Source organism: Mus caroli, unplaced genomic scaffold, assembly GCF_978045245.1.
Source record: "Mus caroli unplaced genomic scaffold, Mus_caroli_1 scaffold_20, whole genome shotgun sequence".
Lineage (NCBI taxonomy): Eukaryota > Metazoa > Chordata > Mammalia > Rodentia > Muridae > Mus > Mus caroli.
The window spans coordinates 26515609-26525564 of NW_028227275.1; positions in this window are offsets into that span (position 1 = coordinate 26515609).

Consider the following 9956-nt stretch of genomic DNA (forward strand, 5'->3'; position numbering starts at 1 on the left):
ATATTGAAAAGCAGTTGGTTTCTACTGGCAGACTTGCACAGATAGGGACTTACTATGTAGCCCTGGCTAGCCCCAAACGCACAGAAAACCTCCAGTTTCTGCCTTCTGCCTAAGAAGAGTAACGGTATGCTACACCACTCCTGGCAAAAATCCATTCAATTTTGTGGTTTTGAGATAAGGTTTCACTTTCACAGTGTAGTTTGGGCTAGAATTCACTGTATGCCAGACTATGACTCAAAGTTGCTGATGTCCCCTGCTATAGCCTTCCCAGTCCTGGGGTTACAGGCATAAGCCACTATGTCCTGCTGAAAGATTCTTAAGAAAGTGTGTTGGTAAATGGGATTGGAGTGTAGGGTTGGAAATGATTCTGGGATAGAGCCAGGCAGGGGAGAATGTACCCTAGGACATGATGAAGGACAGATGCATGATAGCTGAGCAAAAGTAACTAGCCAGTTCTAAGAAGAACTTAGAATAGAGAAACAGAATGATAAATTTATGAGCTAGTCAGGGATCAGCCAAATCTTTGAGTCTCAGAGTCCTTATTTCGGGAAACACAGAGACAGGGTAGAAAACACCCTATACATAGGAGGGACTCCTAATATGGAACTTCCAAACTCATTCAGGGATCTCTGATGGGTAAAGAAATAAAATTTGTAGGGCAAAGGAATTCCAAAAGAAAGAAAACCTTCAGTTGCACAAAAACCCTGGTTCTTGACTGCCAAAGCCTCAAGTCTGACCATGCCTGAGAGCAGCAGACAGAAGCCATGCAAGGATCACCAATAAGCAAACAGGACAGAAAGTTTTGATAGCGCTTCCTTGATTGGTTACAACTCTCACCTTATTTGCAAACACACAGTCAGCCAGGCAGGGCTCAGTCAACACTTCATACACTCTGACACTCCAGGACTGTAGACACTAAAACTTCTGAAAGTTCAATGGAAAATGAGGATGAGCACTAGAAACAAGCTCATTTGAAGTCCAAAGCTCCACGTTCTAGGTATGGAGCCTCCTTGGAGAAGGGACACTTAAGAGTTTCTGCAGTTGGACAGAGCTCAGTTGAGCCAGCCTCCAGGACCAAACCATTTGCTTCAGGCAGAGAGATTCATTCTTACCCCAGCCTCCAAGACTCAGGTTTTGGCTTTAAGACTTCCTATCGATGAGAAACACACACCCCAGTTCCTCCTGTCAATTATCTACTTTCTTTGGGCATCTTCAAAAGACTGTTCTTGCTTGACACCCTAAAATCTTCAGAGAGATTCCCAAACTTGTTGCAATTCTTAGAACCTTATGGCTCTGGGATTGCATCTTACTGCTACAAGAGTCCAAACCTGTTCTGTTTCAATTGTGAATCCTGCATGCGATCTGTTTATCTACTGTAATTGCAAGTTGGTAATAAAGCACCTTCATTTTAAATATTCTTCCATGTCTGCCTACTTCATTATTGGAAGGAGGGAAGGACTAGAACCTGAACAGAAGCAGGAGATGATCTCTCCCAACTACTCCACTGGGCATGCCTATCGTTCCAACACTGGAGAGGATGGGAGAAAGTTTATGAATTTAAGGCCAAGATAGGCTACATAGGGATTGCCAGGCTAGTCCTGTCATAAAACACCAAATAAATACGCAAAAATTTTAGGTTTAGTTTAGACTTTGGGGTTGGGAAATGGATTGAGATGGGGGCTTCCTATTCATCAATCCTCCTGCTGAAGCCTTCTGAGTGCCTGGATTTCACTCAACTAAAATGGCCTTTTAATTCTACTAATTGCTGTACACATGTACACATGCTCACATGTGTGCACACATGTATAAGCCATCACACACGTGCCCATAGTGCATACTTGGAGGTCAAAGGATAACCTGCAGGAATCAGTTCTCTCCACAATGTGGGTCCTGGAGATTAAACTCAAGTTCTCGGTCTTGTGGTTTGAATAAGAATAGTCCCTATAGGGGCATATATTTGAATGTTCATCAAGGAGTGCTTCTTCTTCACTACGGAAGAAGGATTAGGGGTGTGGCCTTCTTGGAGGAAGTGTGTTACCAGAGGTGGTCTTTGATGTTTCAAAAATCCCATGCCAGACCCAGTGTCTTTTTCTCCCTGCTGCTTGTGGATCAGAGTGTAGAACTCTCAGCTGACTCTCCAGCACCATCAGTGCCTGTGTGCCACTATGTTCTCCGCCATGATGATAATGGATTAAACCTCTGAAACTGTGAGCTAGCCCCAACTGAGTGCTTTCTTTTATGAGTTGCTGTGATCATGGTGTCTCCAATAGGACACTGGTCAAGACACATTGTTACCATGGAGCCATCATCTCAGCTGAATAATTTTTATAAGGTGACAGTATGACCATGACAAGTGTGAGAGGCCTTTGTGACCTCTATAGCAAGTCCAGACTAGCCAGGGGTACAAAGTGAGACCATGTCTCAAAGGAAAAAAGTCATCTTTTATATAAAGAGAAGCTATAAAAATCATCTTTATAAAAAGAAAGTTTTCCCCCATTACTATTAAACTATCTAACAGGTACAGACAATAAAGGAAAAACAAATGCTTTATATATCCTGTGGTCTACCACTTTCCAAAATAAAAATCTATTCATCAACATTCTGTAACAGTAACCAATAATTTTGGGCTAGGGTTGTAGCTCAGTGAAAATGTTTTGTAATGAATTCATGCGATCCAGCCTTGTGTTCAATCCCTAGCACCAAGCAAAAAACAGAATGTCCTTGCAGATCTCAACAGATTTTACGTGTTTTGATACATTGCCAAATTATTTTTGCTCAGGTTGTCCCACTGTTGGCCACTGGCAGAAACCTCAAATTGGTTTACAGTTGGTTCTTTTTGTATTCATTACCTCTGTGTTGCTGTACTAGAACAATCGGCAGAAGCAGCTTCAGAGAGAAAAAAATTATGTTACTCACATTTTGAAAAATTCAGCCTAGATATGTTTGTCCTCATATAACTAGGCAGAACATCATGGTGGAAGGAGCTGTGGTAGTGGAGACCTGTTAACATTGTGGAGAACATGAAGGAAGCAGAGACACAGATGGGAAGGGATCAGGAACAAGATATGCACCCCCTCCAACACACACACACACATACACACACCCAGTCAGACACACATATGCACACAAGCACAGGACTCACCCTCAGTGGCTTAATTCTTACAGCTAGGCTCCATCTTTTAAAGGTTCCAGAACCTCTCACAATAGCATCACCAGCTGGGGATGAAATGTTTAACATGTAAGCCTATGGAAAGGCATGCTATATTAAAATCATAATATCTTTTCTACCAGAAAAATATTCTTGAGTCAGGGTCTTACTATGTAGCCCCAGATGGCCTGAAACTCACTATATAGATGACACTGGCCTTGAACTTGAGGTCGTCTTCCTAACCTTCATCCTGAGTGCTGGGGTTATAGGTATGTCATACTGCTTCTAAAATATTTCTAGACCAGTTTACATTATCTCTGTTGGACCACAATTGTATCAATTGTCTACACTGGGTTGAGAGATGGGAATAGTCAAGAGTTTAAAGCATTTACCTTCTTCTCAAAGCTTCACTAGGATTTCCCTGAAGCCATCTCATAACTTTCTTGCAGAATAAAAAGTCCCCTTCCCCAATTCCTCCCCATACCTTGACCCCTGCATCTCTTTATCTGCCTTTATTCTTACAATATCCTTGATAGTCACTGGGGCTTTTTGAGCCACTCTGGCAGATCATCAAACCTAAGGAGCAGTTCAAGGGAATTCTGTAGCTGGGTAGTCAGAAATAGAGGTCACAGCCTGGCCCCTTACATTTAGCATTGGATGATAGTAGAGGTCTTATGAGACTGATATCTTGACCCGTGAAATCTGAAAAAAAGGCAGAACTGAATCAAATTGCAGGTGGAGGATACTGGTGGCTATTAACTTGGTGTATGTGGGATGGGTAGGAGTTCCCATACATCTTGGCCATTAGAATGCTGAGGGCTGTGTTGAATATGAAAAAAAAAAAAAGAAATCCTGGTAGCTTTAGTTGCAGATGATATACTTCACTATGTGTATGTATTTGCCTAGAAAATAAGGCAGGGAAGAAAAATCCAAAGGTCTAGAAGCGCTTACCATATAACAACCTCCTTCATTTCTATTATTCTTGAGGACATGCATACACACCCTCTTCACCAGCATCTCCAGTGTTGTAGTTTAAAGAAAATGACCTCATAGGCTCCTGTGTTTGAATGTTTTTGTCTATTTAGGAAAACCTGGGAGGTGTGGCCTTGTTGGAGGAGGTGTATCACTAGGGTGAACTTTGAGGTTTCTAAAACCTATGCATTCCCAGTTAAGCTCTCTCTTTGCCTTGTACTTATGGATCCAATGTAAACTCTCAGCTACCGTTCCAGACTCATGGCTGCCTGGCTGCTGCCATCTTTCCTGCCATGATGATCATGGACTCGTTCGTCCTCTGAAACCATGTAAGCCCCCATTGCATGCTTTCTTCTAGACATTGCCTTGGGTGAGGTGGTTCGATTTGCTACAGCAATAGAAAAGTAACTGAGACACTTAGAATCATGGGACTTTGATTTTCCAATACTTTACATGGCAGGTCACATCTCTACCTTCAGTTACCAACATAAATGTCATTTCTTTATTACTCCCTTAGAAATAGACCCCTCTTCCACTTACTGTGTTTTGGTTTTTTTTTTTTTTGTTTTTTTTTGGTTTTTTTCGAGACAGGGTTTCTCTGTGTAGCCCTGGCTGTCCTGGCACTCACTTTGTAGACCAGGCTGGCCTCGAACTCAGAAATCCACCTGCCTCTGCCTCCCGAGTGCTGGGACTAAAGGCATGCGCCACCACGCCCGGCTCCACTTACTGTGTTATATCCTATTTTACTTGGCGTGTCTCTCAACAGCCTGTCTTTATTTACTCACCTACTCGTTTACTTTCTTCTCCTCCCCTCCTCCCTGAGAAGAATGCACACTCTGTAATGAAAGAGGATGTTGTTTTTTCTCCTCTTGCTTGTCAATCAATGTAAGCTCATTGACAGGACTTTTTTCTCCAGTCTGTAAACTCACTACTTGTAACAGTGGCCATCAGTTAAACATATTTGTTTAAAAAGTCAGTGGGGCTGTACGATCACTGGCTTGTTCTTCCAGAGGAGCTGAATTCAGTTCCTTGTCCCCATGTCAGGTAGTTTATAGTCGCATCTAAAATCAGCCACCCTGGGGTCATCTCTGGCCTCTGCCAGCACCTGCAGTCAGTACAGACACACAGAGTTAAAAGGAAAATAGATCTTCAAAAATATTTTGTGTGTTAATCTACATATAAAATAAGAGACTGTGGATAGAATTTGGGGACCGATTATTTTTGTTGTTGCTAGGGATAAAATTTGAAATTTTTACTTATTTCTACTTTTTTTTTAAAAAAAAAAAAGATTATTTATTTAATGTATGTGAGTACACTGTTGTGCTCTTCAGATACACCAGAAGAGGGCATTGTATTCCAATACAGATAGTTGTGGGCCAACATGTGGTGACTGGGAATTGAACTCAGGACCTCTGGTAGAACAGTCAGTGCTCTTAACCGCTGAGCCATCTCTCCATGCCCTATTTCTACATTTTTACTAAGCAATTTATTATTGTTGGTTGTGTGTGCATGTGCAAGTCCCATGGCTCACATGACACATGGCAACTTGGTGGTGTCAGGACCTTTACAAGAAAACTAACATTGCCAGGCTTGCATGCCACATTCCTTTTCCAAATAAGCCATCTCATCAGCTCTTTTATTTGCCTTTTTGACATAGGATCTCACCATGTAGTCTAGCCTGGCCCCAAACTCCTAGTCTTCTTGTCGCTGCCTCCTGAATGCTGGATCCAATGGTATAGCCACCATCCATGTCCAGCTCAGAATTCTTGTAAGAAGAAAAAAAAAATCTGATTTATAAACAAGAATCTAAGATGCTAGAAAGCAAATACCAGTGAGAAGCAAAACCATCTAATTCCAGTTATGAAGCGAACTCAGTGCAGGCAGTGGATGTTATACAGGCACCCTCAGCCATGGCCTAAGGTTTTCAGGTAATGGAAGAAGCACTTTGTCTAAGGAGGCACCACAGCAGAGTTAAGAAGTGTGTGGGAGAAGAGAGAAACAACTGTTCTGTCCTCCCACTTTAATAAAAAAAAACAACACATAAGGCATCTCTGTCCAGATGTGGGGGCAGGTCACGTGTCCAGCAAGTGGGTGCCCTACAACTCAGTTCAAACACTTTCTATCTGGAGGTTACTTAAAGCAGGTTAAGTAAGGACTCAGCCCCCAAAGGCTGTCTGTAGCTCAGACACTAAATGCAAATCCCAGCTAAGTATGTGACCTGTGCCTCTGACTGGCTGTAGATCTGGTATCCCATGAACTTCCTTCCTGGGTTCAAAATTTGCTAGCGTGAATTTAGGTTCCCAAGGAAGAGGAAAAGGAACCATGGCAATATATGTAATGAAAATTCTACATGGCCCAATGACTAAACTTCATGACTCTTGAAGTTAAAATGTTATACCAACACTAAGTTATCTTGGGCTATTTTTCATTCCTCTGAAAGCCACTCCTATGACCAACCTAGCTTGCTTATGCCTATCATAAAAACCTTTTGAAATGTATTTTTAGCAATCCACTCACATCCACCAATCTAAAATCTAAGAATATCACTATATAGCAGGAGATCTGTAACAGATCTTAGTGCTATGTCTTAACCCACCTACCTGATGTTTCTAGCAATGTATTTTTAAATTGTCTTCATTTAAAGCTTTCTTTTTTTTTCTCTCTTACTATAAAAGATTCATGAAGCTGAGCACTGTGATCTGTGTATTTACTCCAAACACTTAGAAGGCAGAGGCAGGTGGATCTCTGTAGTTCGAGGCCAGCCTGGTCTACCTAGCAAGTTCCAGGACAGCCAGGGTTATATGATAGAGTCACCTTATTTGAAATAAAGCAAAATGAAAACAAATAAAAACTGTATGAAATTGTTACCGCACTGGAACATGGAATTTGAAAGAATTTGAAGCAACCTGAATCTGTGTTCATGAGCCATGGTTACCCATATTTGGCTCTACAACAAAGTATCTTTTTTTTTCCTTTCCATGTTATAGCTGTTTTATGTTGTTGATGTAGGGAAGAACTCAGGGAGATACTTTACTTAGGTTTACCTACTTATAAAGAATTCAGATGAAGAGTCAGATGAAAGGATACATTGGCAAAATTTGGGGCAGGGTTATGTCTAAAATCTATTCTTGAGTGCTAGGCTCGGTGGTACAGGTTTATTACACTCAGGAAGCAGAAGCAGGGGCATCAGGAATTCAAGGATATCCTCAGCTACAAAGCCAATTTAACGACACCCTGGGCTAGTCAAGATGACCCTGTCTCAAAAGGAGAACAAAAATTAGAACACCATGGAAGTTCATTAAATCTCTTTCTTTTTATTGAAAATAGATTTCAGCCGGGCGTGGTGGCGCACGCCTTTAATCCCAGCACTCGGGAGGCAGAGGCAGGCGGATTTCTGAGTTCGAGGCCAGCCAGGTCTACAAAGTGAGTTCTAGGACAGCCAAGGCTACACAGAGAAACCCTGTCTCGAAAAACCAAAAAAAAAAAAAAAAGAAAGAAAATAGATTTCTCTCTCATGCAATATATCCAGACCAGTTTGCCCCTCCTTCCACTCCTCTCAGCACTCCGCCCCCAGATCCACTCCCTCTGTTTCCTCTTCAGAAAAGAGCAGGCCTCCAAGAGATGACAGCCAAATACAACAAAGCGAGATACAGTAAGATAAGGTAAAAGTCTTTATATTGAGGTTGGACAAGGGAATCTAATAGAAGGTAAAGAGTTCCAAGAGCAGACAAGAGTCAAAGATACACCAGGTCCCACTGTTAGGAGCCCCACAAAACACTAAGCTATCAGCTATAACACATACACAGAGGGTCTGATACAGATCCATGCACGCTGTGTGGTTGCTGCTTTAGTCTCTTTTGAGCCCATTATCCACGTGCTTTATAGAATTTAGTCTCTAAACTAGTTTATCCACAGGTTGTTGGATGGGACTGAAAAATTTAACCCTCAATCTTCTGTGATGATTCATGTCTATAATTCCAGTGTAGATAAGCTGAGAGTTCAAGACCGGTTTAAGCTGCATAGTTAAGTGCCAGCCAGCCTGGGTTAAAGTAAGACCCTGTTTTTCCATTCTCTGCCTTCCCTCCCTCTAAGAAAGACAGTTCCAGCCCTCAAATTTTCTGATCACTTCCTTATTTTCTGGTGCTTAGCCTTATCTGGTGTCTGTTTCTGGCCCCACCCTGAGCTACCTAATTAGAATAAAATTAGTTATGATACAAAAGGGGAGGGTGAGGATACTGTCATTCATATAAAAGATATTGTAACCCTCAATAAATGCCAAAGGTTTTAGGAATTTGGTGCCATGCTCTTAAGATTACAAAGTACAACCCTGTCTCAAACACTAAGTATAGGTAAGTCAAAATTAAATTAAGCCAGCCTGTGGGTTCATGCCTTTAATCTTAGCATTTGGGAGGAGGGTCACAAGCTTAAGGCTACATAGTGAAACCTTCTGTCAAAACCAAAACCAGAAGGGAAATGAAAAACCTCTGAACTCCAGGCCTTACAGACTCTTTCAAATGTCTGTCTAGCCGGTGTGCTGGTAGATCTTGAGGAAGGCTTAGGACCTGACCCTTCTTCTGATATTTCTATTGGCTCAGTGAACACTTTTCTGTTAGATCCCTTGGTGTCCAGAGTTTAACAATGATGGCACTAGACTGTCTCCGTTCTCAGAGCTCAGAAGTCAGTTGATTTTGAAACCAGGAAAGCACAGGCCTGTATCTTTTTCTTTCTTTCTTTCTTTTTTTTTTTTTTTTTTTTGGTTCTTTGTTTTTCTTCCTGTTTTGCAAAGTTGGCAAAGGAACCCTGCTTTTGTTTTTTCACTAGCTTAAGCTTGGGAACATTTGACTTTATTTGGTGTCCATCTTCAACCTTCTTCTAGAGCTGAGGACCAAACCCAGGGCCTTGTGCTTGCTAGGCAAGTACTCCACCACAGAGCTAAATGGCTAAGCCCATATTTGACTTTATTACTATTTTCCCAAGTAACTAAAATCTATAAAACGACTGAGTATAACGATGGCATAGTGGATGAGTTTTATCCGATTTTTTTCTCAGAAATTAACATTAATGGGGACAAATGGCAATGAGGTGTAATAATATAAAACTTAGTATCTTGTATGCTAAGCTAAAAATTAATTTACTAAGAAGAAATTATAAGTCCAATATGGAATCATTTAATTAAACTCTGTCTCAAAAACCAATATGATGGTAGGTGTGATGTCATATGCTTTTACACCTTTAATCCCAGCGCTCCAGAGCCAGCTGGTCTACACATCAAGTTGCAGGCTAGCCAGGGGTACACAGTGAGAGCCTGCCTCAAAAAAAAAAAAAAAAAAAGAGAGAAAAAAGAAAAAAACACAACAACGAAAACAGCAATAAAAGGCATCATAGGTAAATTAAAAATCAGATTACTGCCCCAAGTGTTAGGGCATAAAGTTAGTAGGTAGAGAAAAAGAGAGTTGCTGCCAGTTAATAGGGAAGCTGGTCTACATAGGGAGGTCCAGGCCAGGCAGGGTCACACAGGGAGAGGTTGGAGCCTCAAATCAAGCAAACAAATAAGCAAAAATAAGACCAGGTTACAAGGTAAAGGTCATACTTCAGTGATTGGATATCTGCCCTGGCTGGATTACATGCCTAGCACTACAAACCCCAGGTAATTTTGCACACATACACACATAGAAAGGAAGGAAGAAAGGGAGCCAGGGTGTGGGGAAACAGGCTGGGGGGGGGGGGAGGGCTAAAAAGAAGGAAGGAGAGAAAAAAGGTTGAAATGAAGTCAAGCAGGTTCATGCTAAGTCCATGGTCCATGGGAGGCTGCGGCAAAACCCTGATCTCCTTCTTT